The sequence below is a fragment of the Pogonomyrmex barbatus genome, unplaced genomic scaffold, assembly GCF_055798465.1.
Source record: "Pogonomyrmex barbatus isolate J1 unplaced genomic scaffold, ASM5579846v1 scaffold22, whole genome shotgun sequence".
Taxonomy (NCBI): domain Eukaryota; kingdom Metazoa; phylum Arthropoda; class Insecta; order Hymenoptera; family Formicidae; genus Pogonomyrmex; species Pogonomyrmex barbatus.
The window spans coordinates 2,324,726-2,349,937 of NW_028297119.1; positions in this window are offsets into that span (position 1 = coordinate 2,324,726).

Genomic DNA, 25,212 nt, shown 5'->3' on the forward strand with positions numbered 1-25,212 from the left:
CACGCTAATTGACTAGAATTCCTGTGGATCGCTTCTAATTATGCGATTAACGATTTTGCGAGTATTTGCGTCACGATGTTCGATCGATTTTCGCGCTGATACGACGACGACGATGACGACGATGACGACGAGGAGGACGACGATGATGATGATGAAAACGACGTCGAGAACAACAATGTCGACATCAATGGCGTTGGTATTACGATACAGCCAGGACTGCTAATTTCGAGACAATGGCCCATCGGGAGCCTTTGTTCCGCCGTAAGGTGGAAAAAAGAGGTAGAGGAGGAGAGCAGCAGCAACAGCAGCGGCAGCAGCAGCAGCATCAGCGTGCGCGCTAGCACTCGACGTGTTTTCGTCTCGCAGACTAATGAGCGGCGTGTCGCGCGGATGACGCGGGGGGGGGGGGGGGGAGGGGGCGACTAATCTAATATCGAAGCGAAATTACGCATAAGGGATGCAAATCCCCGCTGGCCCGCCCGCTCTCGTCCGTCGGCGCGCGTCCTAATAAACTCCTTTCATTAGAGCCGCCCCACACCGTGCCGCACACCGAATGAACAAACTGTGCAGTCGTAACACTGCCTTGGCGACAGCTGCGGGACGGAGTGCCGCGGCACCGGTAGTCTCTCGGCCTCTCGCGGTTTTCTCTCCCTTCGGCGTCCTCGTCCTCGTCGTTTTACTCTGTCCCCCGCTCTTTTCATCTTTCCTTCTCTTTCGTCCCCTATCCTTCTTCGATCCATGTTCAAGAGTCTCTCTCTCTCTCTCTCTCTCTCTCTCTCTCTCTCTCTCACACACGCTTCTTTCCGTCCTAAACTACGCGCTACTGCAAACCTCCGCTGTGTCCGCGCCGTCCCGCTTATTCTGTTTCTTCTTCGCTTCAGTCAACGATCCCGGTTTGTCTCTCCGTCCTCATTCCTCCCACGGTCTTTATTGCGCTCATGAAGTACACCGCGAGCTGCAGCCGCGGCGAGCCAGAGCGCGCGCGAAATTCCCCGTTTACTATCTCGCTGCTCTCGGTCGAGTCGCTGTGCCGGCGACCGAACAAATATCAAATAAATGAGACGGCTGCGCGAAACCTCGACGTTTTAATTACTGGTGTTTAGTCGCGGCACACCGAGAGTCAAGAGTGCTGTACTCAGCCCCAGCTTCGCCTCGCTCGTGTCGCTGGTCTTCCCTCCCTCCCCCTCGATCCTCCTCTCTCCTTTTTTTCTTTGGAGAACACACCGTCGCCGCCGACGAGCTAACTCCGCGGCCTTTTCTCTATCTTTCTCTTCCGAATGGCGTCGTAATGCTGTCGTAATGGCAACTTCGCCGCATCTCAACGCTCGCCGACTTTCGGACCCACGTGTTTTTATTATATGCGCGCCGAGTTCGTTATATCCGTCCCGGAAAACTGGCCTGTAGGAATGCACAATGTGCGCGAAACGTCGAGCCAAGCTTTCGTTCGGTTGCTCGCGCGTATGTATACACGTACGTATTAACACTGCGATTATATAGGGATAACATTTCGTTGTAGATGGTTTAATTGCAAATCCTGAATTTTGCACGCGCTCGCGAGATATAGCCCGTATCATTCCATAAATAAAAAAAGAGATCATTTCGGAAAATAGGACAAGCACAAATGGATCGCTCGCCCATTATTTACGTCGAGCTTATTCGTTATTTCGAAAATATTTTTATTAAAATATTTATTTTAACAATAAAGCGATAATAAGCGAAAAGCAGGATGCATTAAACGTTTTTCCCGTAGTTATAAATTTTTTCGTAAATTTTATGATTATTGATTTTTCCTTAGAAAAAGATTTAATCGAACTATTCAATTTTCTGCTGTTACTTCCTGAATTCTTTTTAACATTAATTATTAACTCTGAATGTTAATTATTTTAATAAAGTTAAAGTTCTATTAGGCAGCTTATTTATTAATCTAATATAATGCCGACTAAGATTTTTTTTTTTTAAATAACATCTAGTAATAAATAACATCTAGTAATTTTATCTTGTTGAAATTCGTCAAAGTAAATTACAAACCAAAAGAGGGAGTCATAATTCCGAAACAACCTCTATTTCTAGGTCCATATATCTTTTTTTCGGCTATTGACATTACGGCACTGTGAATCTGCACAATTTGCGGTGGCGAACTTTTACGCTGCGTTGTGCCGTGGACATCAGTCATCATGGAACGACGCGCTTTCTCGCCGGTCAGACTATCATATGACATTTCGGCATTGATAAACGATAATAACATATTTCAACGGGCTGAATTTTTTCGACGAATTTTAGGTGCAATGCTCGCGGTTAAAAAGCGCACGGAGAAAAATATGTCATAAATACGCGATGAGAACTCGATAATTAAAAAGAGTCATGCATATTTCAATACACACGTAGTAACGGGACCGACCGTAAATTCAGCGTGACAGTTTGAAAATGATGCGGACATATCGGTGAAATTTAGTGATCTACTATGCTTCATCAGCCAGTGTGTATACGGGAATACTTTTTTTACACAGATTCGTGTACGCAGCACGCGGAGCACGCGTCGTTATGTAGTGTAATTTATTAGAGATCCCTTTTATTTTTCGCCAAGACACGTTCTGGGTGTGCCAATGTAACTTTTCAAATTCTAGTTTCGAAGAAAGCTTTCGATAGACGTCGACAGCTTTGCATACAATATTTCGAGTACGTCTAGACTGCAAGTAAATCGCGTGAAGTACGAGAGAAACTTCTTCCTTATACTTGCTGCTGAGTCGTCACCTGCTGACTTCGATTTGTCGCGGTCGCGAAACAGCACTTAACCGGAAGTAACAAAAAAAAAAAGATGCTCAGAGAACGGCAAAAATGCATTTCTGCGGCGTTGCTAGAGACGAAGATTCCGCGCGAAAAATATGGGAAAGAAGATCGCGGTGAATTCGAGAGATGACGAAGGACGACGGGGTGACGTAGAGTAAAATCCCGTTGCGTTAATTGCGGCGATAAAAAGATAACGCTCGGCTATAATTAGAAGTGTCATCGTGCAGCTCCCATTACGGCTCGCCGCTCGCGTCATATGTACGAAAGTCACTTTCTTCTTTCGCGAGTGTTGATCGTGGCACTCGAGAAGAGTTGCTTCGCTGCCTCTAATAAATTCTAGACGAAACGGCGACACTCTCGACGTTAGGAACAGACGGGGAAAGTTTGCAGACGATAACGTCGATAAGATCTCACAGTAGACAAAATCCATAATTAAAGCCGGCCAGAAGCCTTACAATTACGCGGCTCGATGAATCCACAGCGAGTTGGAACTATGCAGATCTCTTCTTCCGGCAATAATGTTGATTCATCTTTAAATAATATTAGCACTATCGGTAATTGTTAAATTCTGATTTTTTTCTCGAGTTCTAGAGTCACACAGAAAAATTTTAGAAAACGTTCTAGTGAATAATATATAAATTTTTGTGTGTACGTTTGTTTCTAGCGTGTGTTAAGTGTACGTGCATGTGCGTGTATGTATGTGTGTGGAATACCAATTTTACATTCAAATGGAATGTTAACTTCACAAAAGTTGTAGTAAATCGAAACTGAACGCGTAAAAGATTGATAAGTAAACAATCACCATTTAAATTTAAATTGTTAAATAAAAGGTTAAATGAAAGGAACAAATTCACCATTGTAATTAATTCTGTTTCCGGCTATCGAAACAGTTCACAGCAAAGCAAGATAAACAGCGAAGGTTGGAATATATTTATATATGAAAAAGTAATTATTAAGCTTGGAAAATTTTGAACAAATAAGCGCGATATTTTTACGGCAGTAATGTACACGATAAGAGCTAATTAAAGAAATTTTATAAGAAGTCGTTACAAAGTTTTTTTCGAAATAAAACTTTTTTTATATCAGATCATATACTTTTTGTGTTGAGCATGAATCTGAAAATGCCCATTGAAAAATCTGCCACTAGCGGGGAATGGAGCGACCGTAAAGCGATATTAAATTGATATAGTGAATTATTTTTATTTGCCCGGCGAAACTTCGCCGCCGAATTAATTCAAATCTATGGTCCCGCACTGTGCGTGTATTATAAAAGTTTCGGAACGCAAACTTCCTTCTCCTCCCATCGCCATCCCATCGTCGCTGCTGTCGTCGTCGTCGTAGTCGTCGTCGTTGTCGTCTCGTTCTGTACGTGCTCGTATATATGCAGAACCTCATAAAACCGAGCAGGACTTTTTGTATTCATATACGTGACTGCAACTTTCAGCAGGAAGGGTCGAAAAACACGAGTTAAGTATATTCAAGAATTCAGTGTCTCGCGGGACATTTTTTTTGATACGCATCACACACAACAATCTTTTCACAGTCGAATGAGAAACGCACTCGATCGATTGATCCAATCTAATCGGCACAAACTCTTGGTTATATTTATTATTTCTCCTCTTTGCTTTGTACTGTTTTATTAATTATAAAAATAATATTTTTTAATTATGTAACTTTTAATATTTTTTATTTAAGGTAATTAGAGAGAATTTCTCATTAAAATCATTTATGATCGTCCGATTAAAATTGCAAAACAGATAAAGAGATGGCTTCAATGAATGCTAAAATTTAGACGAATGCTGAAAACGCTACCTGAAAGAACTGGAAGAACTCGCAATTACCGAGTCCGCATTGATGATGTTTTCCTTGCTCGGACGCATAATTATCGTAAAGTATGCACAGCCACGTGTCAGTCCGCGAAGCCGTGGCGAATTTTTAAAAAGAACCTCCCGAAGAGGTTGAAACTTTGTAAAAACAATTCGCCGCGCGGACTGTCTTCCGGAATTCGTATCTCGTATCTCCTTCAACTACTTTTCTCATTCTCGGTGGAAGCTGAGCGCAAACGTCGACCAAACGTACAACGGTAGCTACGCTATTTTTACGATGCGATGCGGCATTATTTTCCGGCATGAAGGGCCGATGAAAGGGTGCGCGGGCGACGCTCGGCATATAAATCAGACTTATTTATCCAATTACAAATAATATCGCTGGACGATAGGCAGCGCGGTCCCGGAAATGGAAATATTCAGAGATGGTGGTCGCAGCCGAGCTCATACCTTGCCACGATATCGACTGTTTGCGCGCGAGAGTTTAATTCCGTATTTCCGGCGCGGCGCCTATACACGCACGAGCGTACGTACACACACGTACACGCGCATGCGCGCATACACCTATACTAGCCGACGTGTATTTGCACGGCAGAGCGCTGTTTTTTTATTATCCAGGCAAACAAAATGTCGTTAAAAAAATTTCATACGATCGGATACATCGCCGATCGGAGGACACACTGCTCGGTATCACGAGCGCTATGCTTCCGACAAGCTTAAATTAGAAATTTAACGCATTTAAATTGTTAACACTGTCGCGCGTGAGAATCTGTTGCGTTTATTCGCCGGCAAACAGTAAGGAACTCGCACGCATAATTAAAGGGAGTTATTTACTTTGTTAATAGTAAACGCGTCGCGGATTAAATTATTCGTGCTGATCGAATTTCGTATTTATTCTTTCTATCACAAATCATGTCCCTTCTACATATAATAGGAATAATGGTTCTCATGTGCAATAAAAGAATAAATTTTATATATCTAAGTAAAAACTTCAGTTTTAAAATCTAGTTATTCAAACTCGCTTGAAAAAAAATTTATTTATCTTCCTTTCTGAAAAACAATTTTTTATCTAATTGTTAGAATCACGATATGATGTTGTTATAGCAATGACAGTTTAAAATTATTTTTAAGTATTATTTCAATAAGTTACGCTCTATTACTTTATTGACATAAACTTTAAATTTTCTTATTTCATATTTACCTTGCTGTTGTTGCTACACGCTATCAATTTATTATTATTTTGTTATTAAATTTTGTTTGTGTAAAGAGAACCACTATGTCTTATTATGATTGCCGTAATGAACTATTCAGTTCTATTATCAGTTCTACTTAACCGTGATGATAATCGCAGGGAACGAAAGCGATACGGAAACAAGCGTGCAAAGCAATTTCACGGATATTCCGGTAGCGATTAAGGTTTCGCGAAAGGCAGGAAAAAGCAATTTGTTGCGTGGTGCCCGCGGCATGCGCACACGAGGTCTCGTTTTCTTCGAGGACTTCTCGAGTTTTTGAAAAGGCAGGCAGGCAGGCAGACCGGCCGGGCAGCGACGGCAGCATATTGCGGAAGCTGTCGAGTATTTATGGTACTCGGGGCATTATTTGTGCGTGGAGAGGGGTCCGTTATAGGGACGTCGAGTGCATCGCTAATATTGGCACGCCGTGCCGGCGCTTGGCTGAGCACAATTGAAGCATTGTGTAAGTACAGACTGCCTCATCAATTACGCGTTCAATTAGCAGAACTCGAGCAAGGGAGAGGAGCCGAGTGCAGCCTAGACGTCGCTGTCTCGAAAATCCTTCGCCGCACACGGAAGATCCGGCCGTAAACGGCGGTCTTAACGTTCAATTAATTACCGTCGGGCGCAAGCGGAGCTTTATCGTCCTCTTTGCCGTGGAATCGCCTTGTTATCGACGCGTTCGCGCGCTCAAAACCCCGGTCACGCACTTATCGGTATTTCCCGGACTGGAGTAGAACATGGCGTGTACGTGACAAAAGACGATAAGAAACGAGCATTTCTTCATTTCATTAGGACCGTATGTGGGAAGAAGAAACGGAATCCACATAATTTTCTTTTCACCGACATGAAGGTGGTTGTAAATGAGAAATGTGAACAAATTGCGTAAGTATATTCTTGACTATTTCATTTCTGAAAGTAAAAATACGTTAAAAGAAACGTGCGTTAAAAGAACATCACTAGAACATAATTAGTAACTACTATACATATATTACACGCATATAATTACTGTTGCAAATTTCTCCCACACAAATGTATTTGCTTATTTGAGAGTCTTGGACATTTACAAATTATTTCAATTATGTAGAGTGCAGAATATATTGCCAATAACAGTTTTGCGTCGATTGCATTATAATACATGAAATCCATGTGTCCACCGTGAGAGTATTAATATAATAAAAGCTCCCCCCCCTCTCTCTCTCTCTCTCTCTCTCTCTCTCTCTCTCTGTATTTCAATTTCATCCAAATCAATATCGGAAAGCAATATGTATATAATATTATTTCTCCGTCGTTCTATGCGCCACTTCAAACATGAAACTATCTCGCCGACTAAAATTTGGGTGCGCATTCGTGCGTACAATAGAATGATGGAATTCGCCATTTTTGCAAGAGTCAAAGTGCTGATTGACAAAATCAAGTCCCGTAGGTTTTAAGCTTACTGCGGGCGTTAGCGACTGCAATTAATTCGGTCGGTGAAATTCCATCGCGCAACGAATACTGGCAAGTGCGCCAATTAATGCACGACCGACAACCCGTTTTCATCAATATCGTTTCGCGAGAATTTCGTCGTGTTTCGTGAAAACGAATTGTTCCGTCATCATCGCCGTCGCAAGTACCCCTCCCCCCCCCGCCCCGCCCCTGCCCCCGATCCCGCCGCGGCCGCCGCGCCGTTGCCGTCATGAGGGTAATCCGAGAATATTAACCGGGGCTATTGGTAACAATATCCCAGGTCCCGGTAGTGACTAACTGATCAAACATAGCCTCCGGGTTGAAACGACGGAAAGAGACGGAGGGTCCTTCCGAGTTTTTCCGTCCCCCCCAGTAATATCGAGCGTTGATGTATCGTGTGTGCGTGCGCGCGCAAAGTCGTCCCTCCCGTATCGCCGTATGTGCATGTCCTAGCTCTTGTACGAGCACACAAGCAAGCGGGGACGTCTACCTGGTGCACTCGGCGGTCGAGGGAGGATTGCCAATATTGAACGAGTTTCGACGCGTTTATTATCGGGAGAACGAAGCGGGCGAAAGTAATTCTTGATTTATTGCCGCACGGCCGTCGATATCGCGTAGCCGCCGCGGCATTTAATCGCAATTAGTATCGGCTTGTTGTTTTCTCGCAAGCACATTCGCACGCGGTGCAACAGCGTGCAAATAGATTCGCGTCCTGCAGGATGTTAATAAGACAGCGTTGACAAAAAGCCCCCCTTTCGATATTACATAAATTTCTTATGCGTTGTGCAACTAATATAAAATAAGTAATATTTATAATCTTTTTTTGCGAATCGTAATAATGCAAATGCTAAAAATATCATTCTTAATTAAGTACCTTTTGCATAAAATGTTATAACATATATTATAAAAAATTTATAAAATCTTTATGAATTTTAACTTTTTTGAAAATTTTAACACATGATTTCATACGTCACATAATTCTGTAATATTGATTGACAAGATATACGTCAAAATCGTTCTTAAAAAGATTATTCTGATTTGTATTATTAATAAAAACCTAATAAAAACTAATTTTTATTAGGTATTTCTTATTCTAAATCATTCTACAGAATATTTGTCATTCATTAAGATCCTATATAGTTCGTTGGAACCATTTTGTGAATTTTTCCTTTGTCTTTCTTATTGCGGTTCGTACTTAAAACACTTAAAGTTTTTAACACCTTGACAGTAGATTTCCAGTGATTATTCCTTTTCTTAAGTCTGCCTATGGTGACGGGAGAAGGGAAGGAAACGTTTCTTGGACAAGATTTTCTTAAAGGGGTGAATGAGTGGCAGTAAAGAGACCTGCTAAAAGGTTGTTTCAGGATCTGTTAAGAGCTAGAAAAACATAAATATATATAGAGATTTGCTAAAAGCTATATATATATACAGAGAGAGAAATATGTAAATGTATAGATGAAATATACAATTTACGTTGAAAGTTCTTCAAAAAATTCATAAACAAAATTTAAAAATCTGTGTTTTGAAAGCTAGAAGTATAAACAATTTAATCTGCGAGATATATATTCTATAAGAAGTAATATCTTTATAAAACATAAGAATTATAAACTATTAATTATATCAAAAAGAGAAATGCATGAAAAGCAAAATTATGTTTATAAAAATTTAAAATATTTCAAAGATTATAAAGAATATTGCAAAAAATAAATAGAGAACTTATTTAGAGACTTATTTAGAGAGAGAATTTATTTAGAAACCATATATTATATATATATTAAATTATATTATTAAATAAATTATAAATTATATTATTAAATTAAAAATTTTTAGTTTCTAGTTTTCTTAATAAGTTCTCTAGATCTAAGCTAATATTAATGTCTATTTTTTTAATAAAATTCATTATAAGATGAACTATGTTCGATTATAAAACCGAAAATATCATTAACATTGGAAAAGAAACAAAAAAACAAAAGGTTTGAATATCATTATCTTTTTATTTTGACGGACGTTCTTTATTTTTCAAAACAGAAAGAGATTTTTTTTACCTGCTACCCTTGTTAGAGTGCTAGCAAAAGAACACAATCTAGAATACCATCGTGGCGCCATTCCATTGGAATTTGAATTACAGGTTCGTATCTTTGGTGCCACAACGTCCGCTACAGAAAAATAGTCGCGCCAATAAAAATATGGAACAAAAAAAGTGCCAACGACGATGTGAATATTATCCATAGCGGAATTTTTCATTATATTATCGAGAATCGATAAATTTAATATTAGTATATTGCGATATCTCTGAAATATAAAAATGAATGTGGATCTTCCGCGAGTTAATTCCGTCTTTGTAAAAATAGCGTATTAATATAGCGTCCATGATTTCACAATTTTCACAAATTTTGTATTTGCAAGCTGCGCGCTGTTTATTTTCGTTTGCACGGTGCTTATTACTTCTATGTGTGCGGTGAGGATTTGATGTTTTTCGCGCGCTTGCTGGACAAAATGCAAATTTTCGAGAACGCAGTATTATTTAGGTTTTTACATCTCGCGACCGCGACAGGTGGAAAAAAATGTAAAAAATCCTGTATGAAATTTAAAAAGTTGTCAACGTTTCCTCGCACGTTATACAACTAAAATCTCTTACGCGTTGCAAAAATTTATTTTTAATAGTATTTTTTATTTCTAGCTCTATGCTCTTTTTTTTTAATAGTATTAAGTAAGTTAACATTGCAACATTTGCGATATAATGTAGGCGGTGAATACGATTACAAAATATACCGTGCAAAACATACATGATGTGCAAATTCTTTAATTACTCTCCCATTTAAATAAGTTCAAACTGCGCAAATATTTTTGTAATCCAAAATATTAAAAAAAATGTCTGTATTATTAAGAGACCGGGATTACGCAACTGTCGGAACAATGAGAAAAGTAATAGATCAAATATATCTATACATATAAAATATGTGTATTTCATCATGAATAAAATATATCCGTGCATAATTTAAATAATAGATAATCTCTGCTCGAGAGAACATCGAGTCTATCGTTCGGAAATACGAATGGCGTAATAACGGCGCGATGACATTTCCAACGGAGTCTCTTTCGCCGGTGTGTTATTTCTAAAAGATAGCGAACTTAGCGTTTTCCGCGAACGGGGAGACCCCTTAATATGACAATCATTCTCGAGGCCAGCTGACGCGCGACAAATTCCCGGCACGAAGAAGAATGAGAAAAAAGCGCGGATTAAACGGGGTCGAGGGCATTTCTCTCCGAGCGCGAGCTCACGGCCACAAATCCCTCCGGCGACGCTAAACATTATTTCAAATGGCGGTCGGCGTTCTACTCTCTTCCGGCGCATCTTGACGATTCAGCGAGCGAGGTAAGCGCTCCGTTGTGCTCATTTCCTCTTTAAATTCATGGAGGACAGTGAGACACTTCTCTAGCTTCCTCCTTCTGTCTCCTCTTCTCCGTCTCTTCTTGCCTGGTACGCGACGCGCTAAAAGCATCACGCCAGAACTGATTCCGCGATCTAAAATCGTCCCCCGCAGAACAGAAGTTGGCCCGCACGCCCGCCGAAGCCTCGACACGAGAGAATTAGTCCTGACCGTACTTGAGCGAGGGCCAACAACAAGTGGTTGTGTCTAGTTAACTCGCGGAGTCGTTGTCGGACACAGTTCGGAAAGACATCCGCTGTCGGTGGAAACAGCACGAGCGGCACGTTGAGCAATGGCCGGTAACAAACAGCCCGGGATTTAGAGTATCGACACCGGTTGTGCCTTAAACCGAAAACAGTCGTAGTTCGCGACTGAGAATCACGCACTTCACTCGTCCGCGAGATGTGGAACGTACACGGCAGAATAAATCTCTCTCTCTCTCTCTCTCTCTCTCGCCGACGAAGTTTACGAATTGTAATATCAATATCTGTTCACCTGTTGCCGTGCGCGACCCAATTGCCGGTTGGCTGGCGTGTATTCGCTTGGCGCATTTATTCTGACTTAATGGAGCGCGAGCTGTGGCTTCGCGGGCGTGACGATACGCTAGGGAGTAAGAAAGCGGCAGAATCGTTCGGTTGCAAAAGCCCTTTGGTGATATTAATGTATAATTGAATCCAATAATCAATACGCGTATTACGCGTCCCCTTTACATAATCGCATTGACTTGCTATCGAAGAGAGTTTAGAGACTAGATCTATCGAAACGGTCGAATATGCACGATTGAGCTGCAGTAGCCAGTCAGATAAAACACTTCGCTGAAACAATTCGAGAGATGAATTATTCACGTGCTATTTTTAATATAAGATTAAATTTCGTATACGTAATAATTTGTACATACTCAACGGAGTGTAGCATTTGTTTTAAAAAATGTTCCAGTACTGTATTATAAAAACTGATATCTTAAATATAAAGCGTGAATGAGATTCGAGAATTTGCATAGAGAAATTTAACGGGGAAACTTCAATTATTAAACACTATAATTTCCTGTTGAAAGTGGCGGAGCGAAAAATACGCTCCATATTTCGCCTTACCGCCTCGGCGCATATTCCGCATTAACTCGCGGACATGAACACACATAATTTTCTCAAAATGTGGCGCATACAAGTTGTCCTCGCTCGTGATGGTAGAGAAAGGGTTAGGAAGGAAGTTGATAATTTTACGCGAGTGAAAAGCTGCGAGATGGCCGCGCGCCGCGGTGGATGATTTGTACGTATTAAGAATTACAAATTTAAAATCATGCAATTTCGCTGGTAATGTGTTGTGAAATTGTCAGAGACATTTGTCATCGGGGATGCTCACCGTTACTCCGTTGACACATTTTAAATTTAAAATGTGATAAAGTAAGAGCCTTAAAAGTTGCTCGCCGAATCGATATTTGTAAAGATTGGAACAGTCGCGAGTCCTCATTAAAATGTCGATGTTAATTAACGGTCAAGAAAATTAATTTATAGATGCTCATTCTAGCTCGTTAATAAACCAACTCGCGCACTAAATAATGCTCGAATTCTCGGCGCTCGTTCGAACGAGTCGAGCCATCGGTCCGGAAACATATCGCATCGGCCGCCGTCAGAAGTTAAATCTTGGCGAGAATTTTATTTCCGAGGTCCCCCCGTTCGAGCCACTATGTGCGAGACTCCATTAAGTGCACGGGGAAAGGCGCGGGACCGATTGTTCCTTTCGGTCGAGTGAAAAATTTCCTCGCCTCTTTCTAGACGCCCCTTTGAAAGGGGGGGAGAAATCTCCTTAAAACGAGGCAATCTTCGCGATCCGCCGTGAAATTACACAGAGGTTTCGTAATGAACATTTTACTGTGCATCCGGACGAGATCGTCCCCCACTGGCCTATAGTCACAGCATTAAGTTTATCACACTTCTCTGCTACCCCTCTTGCTACCCCTCTCATAGTTCTCGGGATGAAATGCCAACGGGCAATTCAGCGGAAGACATGTTAACGTGTACAGTCTGACGGTGTTCATAGATTCACCGAACGATCGTTGTGAACAACACTCGGTCCATTGTGAAGTGCTCAAGCAGCAAAATATAAAGATAGGTCTTGGTGGTGCCATAAAGTCATTCGTGCGCTACCACTCTCCCCTCACCTACCCCTCGCTGCAAAACTGCGGACGGCACTTTGAAAGGGAAATTCGACCGGCGCGGCGTCGGCAAGAAGCCGGGTGAGGCGAGCTGACTTTGCTGTTACGTAATTTTCCCGAGGAACCGAAGAGGAATGCCGACGGTAGAACGTTTAATTAATCGCGACCGAAGGAAGCTCATCGTACGACAAGTTGCAGTCATCACTTTCTACATAATTCTTGTGTAATTGTGTCGATTATCGAGATAAACACGCGAAAGACGATTATGCAAGTGTTGAAAAAAAATGCAATCTCGATTAAATGTCGTTTATTGTTCGCGTCATTTGCATGAGCTTATCAAAAAGGCACGCTTAACCGGCTGACAATAGTGTGATACATTTTGCTTCTGTCAAACGAGATAATGCGGCAGCTGTCGAAAACGAATCACTTTAATCACGAACGATGTCGACAACACGGCGACAAGTATTTTTATATAAATACATCCAATTGATGGGTTCATTTCTGCCGATTTGTTACGAGCGTAGGCAAAATTTGTCATTAACCCATGAGTGCTTGTGTCACGTAACATATGTTGCTTTAAACTGAAATAGCAAATATCAATATTCCAGAACCACAGGATATCTTTTCAACGGCAGTTACCAGGACGATAAATTAAAAAAAAAAAAAAATTGCGGTTGTTTTAACTTAATACGATTATTATTGGATTATATAGTGTTTTATTATTTAATCTTGAGAACGATAGGTTTTCATTTAATTTTAACTGAGTTTTATATGAAAATTTAATCTATAATTGATATATAATATTTAAAATTCAAAAATTATGATAGATAGTAATCAAATAATCTTTCTGACTGAAAAAAAGCATTTCGCATTTTATTAAATCTAAAATTCTCTTGAAACTCTGATTAAAATTGACCAGTATTTTTTTTTTTAAAAAAGTTTTATATAATAAATATTTATACCATTCAATATTTATTTATTTGCACAAATTTCATTTAAATTCCAAAGTTGTATATTTTTAAATAATTTAATAATCATCGTTCAGACAAATGGTCAATACGATCATTTCATTTAATATTCCGGAAATTACAATATTTCATCTCATATCGATTTTTCAAGCGGCATTAAAAATATTTCACATGCAAAAGAAATTTGAAGGAAAAACTTTCTACTCTGGAATATTGGATGTAAGAATATTAATTAAATATTATTAAATAAATATTTGTTCATTTGTAAGACGATATTTCATATTGGAAGAAAAATTTTTCATACTTGAAGAAAATGTGTGCTCGTGATATATTTATGCATTCGATAACTTCATTTTGCGAATTCGGATCCATCCTAAGTGCCCTTTGTTTTTCCGTGCAACCGACGGCGCATCTCTTTTCGTCGAGATGGATTTATTTGCATTCGTCGATATTATCGGAATTCGCGCGATCGGTTTTCTCGTCGGTCTCACGTTTCGCTCGCTTCGTATTACATTTCTTCGCGAAAGAAGCTCCTTTTCCCCAAAGGGAAATCAATAATTCCGGTACACTTGCCTCGTGTTTACGCCTATGCGCGCAAACACGTGTATTCTCAGCTTTTGCAGATAGTGCCGAGTCATCCTGTTGCGAGTTCAGGAATGGAGCATGTCATTGGCTCTCCATCGATCTATTATAGTCGCTCGTAAAAAAGAATGGACTGATAATACGCTGGATAATCTATCTACTCGGCTTCTTTAGCGAAGAATAGTGCTTGATAATAGGAAATCGATTTACTGCGTAACCGAAGGTACTGCGCCTCACTCTTCGCGTTTATAGACAAACCAAAGTATTACAAACGTATAGCTATTCACATTCTTTCTGTCGACACACACACACACACACATACGCGTGCGTGTGTGTGTATATGTGTGTGTGTGTGTGTGTGTGTGTGTGTATATATATATATATATATATATTTCCTGCGAAAAATATTTTCCGCAAACTCACCGGCAAATCGGTTCTTGTTTTCGAAGCGCGCACGTCGAACGTACACGAGAAAGAGAGTAGCACAAAAATGCTTTATGTCGTACGATGTATTTGCAGTGATCGGATTTGACCTGATTTAATTCAATATACTAGACGAGGTTATCATTTCAGTGTTTATCAAGAAAAATCTGATGATTTTGGCAGCAAGCGGCGTGAGCAAACTTAAGTTCCAGTGTATTCCAAAATCCTATTTCAGATTTTAACTTTGGAACGTGGATTTATAACTATTTATTTCTCAAATTCTTAAAAAACTTATTCACAATTCAAATAACTATCAATCGCAAATAAATATGAAATAGTATCAAAGGAAAGTGCTAATTTTTCTGCAACAAAGACACCTTTCATAAATAAGATCCTTTCGATTAATTGTAAGTAGATACGGCTAGAAAAACTCTCGTTTCATCTAAGGTTCTTGGAATTCTAAACCCGTCGTTGGTATTTGAAAGTTTCTCCGTCAAAAAGTTTCAAGCAGATGCAATTAGCAAATACGAGGTAGAAACGAGATGATCGTCTTCGTCGGGATTATCGAGAGCTAATCAATTTCTCATTGAGCAGAAGTACTGACGAGAATTTATCGAAGTCACGACGCTTCGTATTTGTTCTTACGATCAAAGAACCAAAGACAAAGCGCGAGCTTCAAAGCCGATTACTCGGGATTGCGTTTTGCTATTGCAATTTCCTTCGCGTCTGAGCGCTCGCGTTGTTCTCGTCATTAGTACCAATACGTCTGAATAATCCCGGAAATAACTACGTTGAATTCTTAATGAATGACGTAAGCGACGATTTATTTTTCTCTCTCTGCAAGAAATATGTATCGGAGACCTTTACACAACGAGCCGAAAATATTGCGCGGATAGATTGGTTGGGCGCGGAATCGAACTTTGCTCTCAATCTCGCAAAACTGAGCGAGAGAAAAGGAGGGGACGGACGCATTATTGATTTTCGGAAGTTCATCTAACACGACATGAATAGAGTTAGGCGGACTTAAGGGGTTAATCTTTAGCAGTCAATTTAGAACGCAGAGAGGAAGTTAGATAAAGTCCAGCGCTCTCTCGCCTGCCGTTGCTATTACGCAGGTAACTCCAACTGACTGAGGCAGCTGTAATCTAATTACATTCAATACCGTACGTAATTATTGTCGCCAAACACGGTTAACATGATACAAAGCTTCATCAGTGGATAACATCTATGATATTTTGCTCCCAGTCTAGTAATTAAGTAATTGCGTAAAACTATTTTTTTTTTTATTCGTTATGTACAAATCAGTCTGCTCGAATACTGCATTATATATCTGTATATATTAATATTCTTTATAATAAAAAAACACAAAATGAAAAATAAATTTTTTAAATAAAAATATAATTTATACATGTATCGCAAACGTTTTCTCGCTTCAATACATTTTTAATAATGCAAAAATAAACTAAAGAATAATCACATTTATAATATTCAATTTTAATTATTTTATCTCATGATTTTATCGATTAATTTCAGATAATTATATTATCGAAAGATAATTCCCGAGACGTTTGAAATACTATCGAATACGCATGACATAACAATATGTCAAAATTCTTTCTTCATAAATCATTCCTTTTTTTGTAATCTAAAATATCTAATGTTTTTAAAAATCTACTTTCGTGCTTCGTTGATGAAAAAACTTTTACTACAGGTAACATTATTACGCTTATTATGTCGAAAGATACACATCTGGCACGGATTTTTCAACGTGCTCCCTCCTACTCGACATCGGAACCAACGCAAATACCGGTCGTTGAATTCACGGGGGATACGTGTGAACGATGTGACCAAGCGCGATCCTAATCTCACGAGAAACTTAAAGCCACTTTAAATTTAGGATTGACTTTAACACGTAGCGAGAACGCTGGCGGCATAATCTATGCGCTCAGCTCGCATTTAAAATGGAAGCCGGTTTAAATTATATTATCCACGACGAGAAGCGGGTCAGCTGCCAGTGCAAATACGTGACAAATACGAGTGCGACAAATTTAGCGTTACGTTGCAGCTTACGAGAAAATTCACGGAGCAGCGCGTTAAATCGCGTTACACCGAAATCTTATTTCCGCCTAGCACGCGAACGAGCCACTTGGCGTGCCGCGCGTCCGGGCCTCGTCTCCGTCATGAAACGACTAGAGGCAGGCAGGCAGGCAGGCAGGCAGGCAGGCAGGCAGGCAGGCAGGGAGGCAAGCAAGCAAGCAAGCAAGCAAGCAAGCAGGCAGGCAGGCAGGCAGGCAGGCAAGCAGGCACGACGCCCTCGTACCCTTCGAGGGAGAGGATCGTAATTAGCCCCGGTGTAAACTCAAGCAGGGCGTCCGTCTCGCATCCGTCAGAGCTGTCTCGGTTGGGCGTTGCTGATGAAAACCTCGGAGCCGAGCAAGTCGGACGGCGGAGACGTCGTGATGAGAAGAGAGAGAAAGAGAAACAGGGAGAAGAGAGGGAGAGGGAGATTTGTGTGATGTCGGTCGAGGGATGAAAAGCGACAGCAACAGTAGCGATGGCGAGAAGAAAGATACGTCGGATAAAAGGGAACGAGTGCGACGGAGAAGAAGCAAAGCCGCCGAGGTCGAAAGGGTGCTTTCCGCGTTTTCAGGGCCGCATAGGGGGAAAACGAAGCGAGGAGGGCTTACGCGGGACGAGTAAAGTGATTGCGAAAAGAGGGTCAGAGGGAAAATAGGGTACGGGGGATGGTTTAATAGAGTGGGCCATGATGGATGACGCCAGATCGATATTACTTCTTCTCACTCGCGGTCCGAGTGCCTACCTACCGCGCCACGTGCCCGGGTATTCGTGGCATTTCGGAAGCCGCGGTAGACCGTACACGATGTACGATCCCGCATACCGGACATTTTCGGCACCGGCACCAGCACACACGCGCGCCGTACTCTCCCGCCGTTATTACGCGAATTCGTCTACGCGCGCGAGACGCCACGGGGCACGAATTCATGGCGGTGTCGTGGCCACAAGCGACGACTTACGAGCCGCGAAAATCCGCAAGACGAGAGCCGCGAAGCTGCCGCACGGCAAGTACGACTCTCGTGGATAACAATCGTCGTCGTCGTCGTCGTCGTCGTCGCCGTCGCTGTAGCTATGGAATTCCTCCAGGGTAAGAAATTGTCAGCGACGACGGTTGCCGGGGAGCCGCGATAATTCCCGCCGCTGCGCTATGGAACGTCCGTTTTACCCGCGCGAAGAAACGACCGAGATTTATGGGCGATGATGAACCCTAAAGTAAAAGGGGCAATCTGAAATTCACGCAGGTCAACCGATCGATGGTCGATAGCAGCGGACTGCGCCCACGCCGGACGTCTCATGACAACGGCAGATCTATGGAAGATCCGGGAACATTCAGCTATATAAGTCGTATTTCTCTCCGAATACGACTTTCCGATCGGTTACTTTGGTCTTAGTCTTTTTCCACAAATATTTGAAAGTTTGTCAAATGTTCTCCAAGCTTACCCCCAGAATAATCTTCCTAATTTTGGATATTATAGATTTATATTGTTTTTAACATTTTAACGTTTCAATTTCTCTTGCCAATATATCTTATTTACCGGCTGCGTTCTTTTAAGCTACGCCCGAAGGCAGCCAGAAGATAAACTTGTTTATCTGTGAAGGCGTCTCAATCGAAAAGAACCGGGAATTTAATTCGTCAGAAGACGAGATATTATAACCGAAGTTAGTCTGGCTGAAAAAATATTTGTCCCCGTCATAACGCCGGTCGCATTCGCAATCGCAGTTGCTCGGCGACCTAAAGAGAGCGCGCGCGCGCGCGCGCGCGCGCGCGAGAGAGAGAGAGAGAGAGAGAGAGAGAGAGAGAGAGAGAGAGAGAGAGAGAGAGAGTATCGTTTCTGAAGTTGCGCCGCCCTGGGACACTCTCGAAAGGGGTATGACCTGGGGCAGCGCGGCGGGCAATATAAAGTTACTCGAAATTACATCTGCATATTATTTCAATTTTGTAGATTGTTTAACCCCGGCTAACGCCGGATACGAGGAACTCCCGTGAAAGTTTTCTTAGGATAATCTCTTAGGTGGCCCCCACCGGTCTCTCGTCTCCTCTCTATCTCTCTTTCCCTTTCTCTCCTCGTCTTGTAATTCACCGCATCTCATTGGCCGTCGGAAGAAATTTGTTGGCCCCGCTGTCTAAAATTAATTTACTGGCTGCCGTGGCGAAATAGGTGAAACCCAACGAACCGCGAAGCGAATAAATAAGTGCCGACGTCGTCTGCCGACGTCGATGCTACGACGCTGCAGTTCCTGCCACGCTCGCCGACGCGATTCGGCGAAAAAAAAAAAAAAATGCATAGGAAAAATGCACGTCATTCGACCGGGAGTTTTCTGTGATAAACAGCGCTGAAAAACAAGTCGGTCGGCGTAAATCGCGAAAACTTTATATTAGGTATTTTGAATCGGCAAAAAAACCGGGCTCCACCAGTTTTCCCACCGCCGCCGCCACCCGCCGCCACCCGCCGCCATGATAGACTCCCGGATGCATTGGCGCGTGATAAATCGATCCCATGAAACCCACCGTTTGCAAACGGAAAGAAAGTATCTCAAAGCAGAGTATTCGTCCTATGTGGTTTGGACAAATTCTAATCGAAACGTTACGCTATAAAAAAGTGAGAATTTTCGATACCTCGTCATCCTATCACACGTTTCTCTTTTTGAACAAACTATAAATAAAAAGTAAATTGTGCCATTTTATTTATCTTAATGAGATCGATCAATTTGATTCTTTTATTGATAGCAGCCTTTATCGTAAATCGAGATGGCATATTAAGTATAAACATAATATTGTAAAACCCTTACATTAGCAAATGTTTAATAAAAGAAAACAACAACAAACAACAAAAAATGTTTAACAACAGAAATATAAAATACTTTATTATCTGAATAATAATTTAAGAAATCAGATTTGATTAAATATATTTTCACGACCGATAATCCGTGACTATAAATTTGCATATACGCCCGTTCACATTAGTTTTCCTGACGTTATATATCGGGATATTTTATTTATCGCGCCTTATTTAACCGGTCTTGGGAGAAAAAAGGGCGGGAGAGCTCGGGTACCTACCGATCTTCAATTTCAATTTGCAAGACGCACACTTATCAGAGACGCGTCGGAGTAAGTGACGTTTGACGGAATAGAGGCACTTTCGAGATTAATTCCCGCACCTCTCAGCATTTTGATCGGCGAAATACGATGGCGAAATAACTTCGAACACCTTCGCTTTTCTCCAATCACGGTAAGCCGGAGGTGGTCGGATCAGAGAGGGTGAACCAGGCGAGGGGAAGACGAGCGGGGACAGTGAGCGCAGAGAAAACCGGTAGAAGATGGGGAAGGAGAGAGTGGGCAGCGTGTCGTTTGTATCAATTTACCCCAGCCACCCCGACGTCCATCGACTTGCTTCGGATTTAATCTAATGCCACGTCGAGAAGGGTAATTCATTAAACAAAGATCCACGGTTCCAGTCTGGCATTGCATCGCCGCCGAGAGCCGACGTCTGCCATTACGCCATTACGCCAGGCAGCCGAAAGTAAATAATTAAATTCAGTCTGGTCGAATTTCGGCCGGGTTCGGTAAGGGCGCGGTTAATCCGGGATGACGTTTTGTACACCGTGCCGAGATCGTGCGGCCGCGCAAAATATTTACGCCCGGCATGGACGACAGGACGAAGGTGGGGAGGGCGTTTGCGGCGTTCGCCACGAACTCATAAGGATTACACGGGGCCATGCTTTGAGGATTATTCTATTCATATGATCCGACGACTCGGGCGTGCAAATTAAGACATATTTCAATTTCGACACCGCCGACTTCGGTCGTAATCACGGGTATATTACTCGTAAAGGCCCGGCTCGCGCGCGATAACCTGCGAGATATGAAAATTTAATTTGATGTGCACGATAATCCGCGGCGCGCATACCGACAAGGTTACTTAATCATCTCGGGCATATAATATAATATAAGCTCAACGTCGGACGAAGTGCCCTGGCGAATGTCACGGCGGATGAAAACGCTCGACTTTAGAAAGCGAGTCGCTCCGCATCGCGGAAATCGCCGACGGATGCTTAAACGCTCGCGCGCACAGGCGGAACGATTTATTACGGACGCCCGCTCTTTTCAATTTATTTATACGCTCGTGACGCCGGTTGCGGATCATTGAGATCAATTTCATTACCTGGCAACAAATTCGAGGAGAGCCGAACGCGGCCATGCATTATCCGTGTCCGCGAGAACAAAATATTCATTCTGAGTGGCTCGTTAAATTCCGACGGTGCTTCCGCGCTACGAAAACTCAGCCAATAGATCACGCTAAACTTCCTGCACGTTCGTGCTAGCAATTCCCTCATCCCAAGCCCAAGAGTCATGGATATCCAGTGGAGAACGTGCACGAGTAGGGGAGAGAGACTTGGTTCCCCTACGCCACCGCAAAAATGTTTTAGACTTCCAACCGCACTAGCTTCTCTAGCCGCCGTATTTCATTCGACGTTTCCTCGATGGCATCGCAAAAAACCTGTTATCTTTATTACTTACTATCCTTTTTTTCCTCGAAATCTTCTTAAGCTAAGACTCTTACGGAGCTAAAATCTAGAGGCATTATGAGTACCTTATTTTTGCGCAGATATTCAGTATAGAATTAATAACGTGGACTTACATTCTATGACGTTATAAATTTTCTATTGATTATTACGAAAATGATGAAGTTATTGTTTCGTATCTTTATATTTATATTATTTGTTTGTACCTAAATTATAAGATTACCTGCTATATCTAACAGCAATAATTATTAAAACAATCATTGTTCTATTGTTTAAATGACTTAGATTATATCACATTACATTACACACACACACACACACACACACACACACACACACACACACACACACACACACACACACACACACAAAATTTTCATATAATCTTCATAATAAAACAGTCACATTTACATATAAGATATACTGTGATAAATATAATTAATAGAATGATAATTCCCGTCAAAAACTGAAATAATTTTTAGATTGATTTTCACAGAGATTTTAATAAACACTTATAGTCCTCTTACATTAATATCTTAACGACAAATATTTTGATAATTAAAATTTCAACTGACATTAATTTTATCGTTTATTACATTTCAAATGTTCAATTTGTCAATCTCAATTACTAATAATTTTAAATGACATTTATAGTTCTCTTACATTAATATCTTAACGACAAATATTTTGATAATTAAAATTTCAACTGACATTAATTTTATCATTTATTACATTTCAAATATTCAATTTGTCAATCTCAATTATTAATAATTTTAAATGAAATTGTGAATATCTTTCTATTTTGATATCTCTATATTGAAGTAAAGTTGTTTTAAATTTTAAATAACATCGAGCTCTATTCACTGATATATCTCGGCGTTGTTTTATATATTTTTGCGCAGAAAATCACAATAATCACAATAAAATTTAGAAAATCACAATAAAGAGTGCGAGTATAGCGATTGTTATCTCACAATCTTGATTTCGTATTTGCTTTAATTTTAAGTCTGGTAGTCCCCCGCCACGGACGCTACTCTGAAAACGAGTTCCAGAGCCTCGGGCAATTATGATAATATCTTGATCCGATAATGGGACACGGTCTTATTCTTACGAATTGTCGCGGGCTTCTCGATGAGAAAAGCGAGCTGGGCGTGGGTGCGCGGCGCAGCGCCGATTTCACGCTCGAAAAGTCCGGGAATGGAGCTGGCAAAGAGGAATTAAGATCTCGCCGAAGGCTCTCTGACAATGCAAAGAAGTTGCCCAAAGGGCGAGAAAAGGACGAGGAGAAAGAGACAATGCGAAGAACGAAAAGGGATGTGAAAGACGGAAAGTGAGAAGGGAAAAGTAGTAGGGGACGAAAGAGGAAAGTAAAGTTTCCGCTGGAAGAAAGAAGATGCTCGACACGATGGTACGGATCATGTAGAGGGACGAGGAACGCTGTAAATCGCGGGAGGAGGGATGGTAAGGTCAGGAAGGACATTATACTTGCTTCTAGCTCTCAGTGTAGCTGGCTCTTTGTTTATATTCCGAGAATGGAGAGCGAGGGGAGGGAGAGAGAGAGAGACCGCGTTTGACATGTCGCCGGTCGCAGAAAGACGTCGAGGAACAAAAGGGGTGGTACGTCCTCTGTTCCCCCGGGATCCCCATGAATCCTTACTCTCTTTCGCTCCGCGATCCGGCCGATTCGCATCTATTGAAGCGGCTGAATCGCGGTCGCAAGCTGCCGCCGCACGCACGTAAGTGCCATATCATTATGCCGGATAATGAACGTTCGTGAAGTGGTTGTGTAAGGGTTAAGTAGCTTCCTACGTTGCACGTGATTTGCAGGGTGTTCGTCCATTCGTTCGACTATTCCGCCCGTATGGGGATGAGGAAGTGCGTGTTTCGATGAGAAACGGCGTTCGCGGTTATCGAGCACGCAAGGCGAGATCGTCAAGCGTCAGTTGGACGACGGGAGCACATGTTTCGGGGCGAACAATCCATCAGAATCAAAAGCCTCCGTTACTCAAATTGAATATTACCCCGTCAGTTTCTGCGCGAATATTTCGCGCACTTTGTGCACGAGATTTCCACTAAGAAGATTTCTCACTTTTTATGTATAACGATTTAAAGATCATTTATTGAACCATTTTTAAAACTTAAAACCGTGGTATTTCTATAAATTCTCACTTTATATTTCAAGAAAGAAGATTTTATAATCAACGATACATTTAAATTTGAAAATGTTTTGTAGAACATGTTTCAAAAATAGAATTCCAGATAATTCCAGAGCGTTAATTCCAGAGCGCTTGAAATTGAAACAAAAATGCAATAATTAGATGGCAGAGGAAATAATTAAAAAAAGATTCAGCGAGTTCTCAGAATATCGTGTGCGGTAGAATCGTAATGAATTTTACAAACGATGTCAAGAACAAAATGGACGAAATGTCGCACAAATCGAGACATCTTATTGAGAAGCGCAGGCTATGCTGCTAGATTGAATCGCGAGTGAACTGAGCAGTATAGGACTTATAATCTAACTTTTATCGAATCGATACGGAATATTTCAGCATCAGCTGCGACAGTCGTTAGCGATTCGTTCCCTCTTAGGGATGCAATAGCTGTTGCTCGCGATTCGCACGGGACTGGGTAAGTATGTTAAATTTCTTGAACTCGCAGCAATTTTGCATGCCGCGATAGATCGATAAATCACGAGTCGGCCAATCGACGCGTTACAAAGTCGCGTTTCATTTCAATTTTCTCTGCGACGAAAGAAGCAAACGGCTAAGCTCAACTTTGGTATTACGCATCGATTATTGTCGCCACGTTTATTCTGATATTACATCCGAGATTAATCGAGATTACAAAAAGCATTGAACATCTGTGTCCATTTCAAGCTTGCTATATGCAGATTCGATACAATTCCGTATTTGTCAACGTTAAAGTAGTAAAAGTTGAAAAGTTGAAACTGTGAACAGAGCTGCATTTTCTATTAACTTTTTATATGATGTTGCGTAATGTTTATTATTGTATGTATAATAAAATATCCTATAGAAAATTTGCAGACACATAAATTTATTTAGATTTGTTTTAAAAAGATTTGTTTTAAAATAAAATTTATGTTTTGATAGAACTTTTATTTAATACTTGATTGTCAAGGTATATTAAAAATATACAAGAATTATATAAAATCTGTATCCGATAAAATGTTCACCAAATTATCAATATTACCAAATTATAAATTTTCTAAGAGTCTTTTAATAATTTTTAATCTAATTCTCAATCTGATATGCATAAAGGGAATGTGCTAAATGTGTACGATAATTTTTATTCGATGAGATGCAAATATAAATAGCATTAGTCATAAAATATATTGACGTTACAATATCGTCATCTCCACTTATTATTATATTAATTTTGAAACTTGATATAATTTTATAATTTGATACTTTACTCTTAAATAATAAATTAATTTCTGCCTTTTCCTTACTCCTCTTTATCTCTTGCTCTGTCACACCCTCTTTTCTTCATTCACCGATAATATCGAATGATTGCCAATTCATTTTTAATGACATCGAATGGCAGTCCAGTTCTGGCGGGAGTGAAGTTGGTAAATGAAATATTTAGAGAGGAGCTGTACATCTCACGTCAGCTTATAATACGTATATGCACGGCGCGTATCTAGTCGCGCGATATGGATATCATTAACCGAGCGTATTACGAGTGTCACAGACTTTAACGGCCGGCACCACCTCGTGTATTCCCAGATAGGAATTAATTATT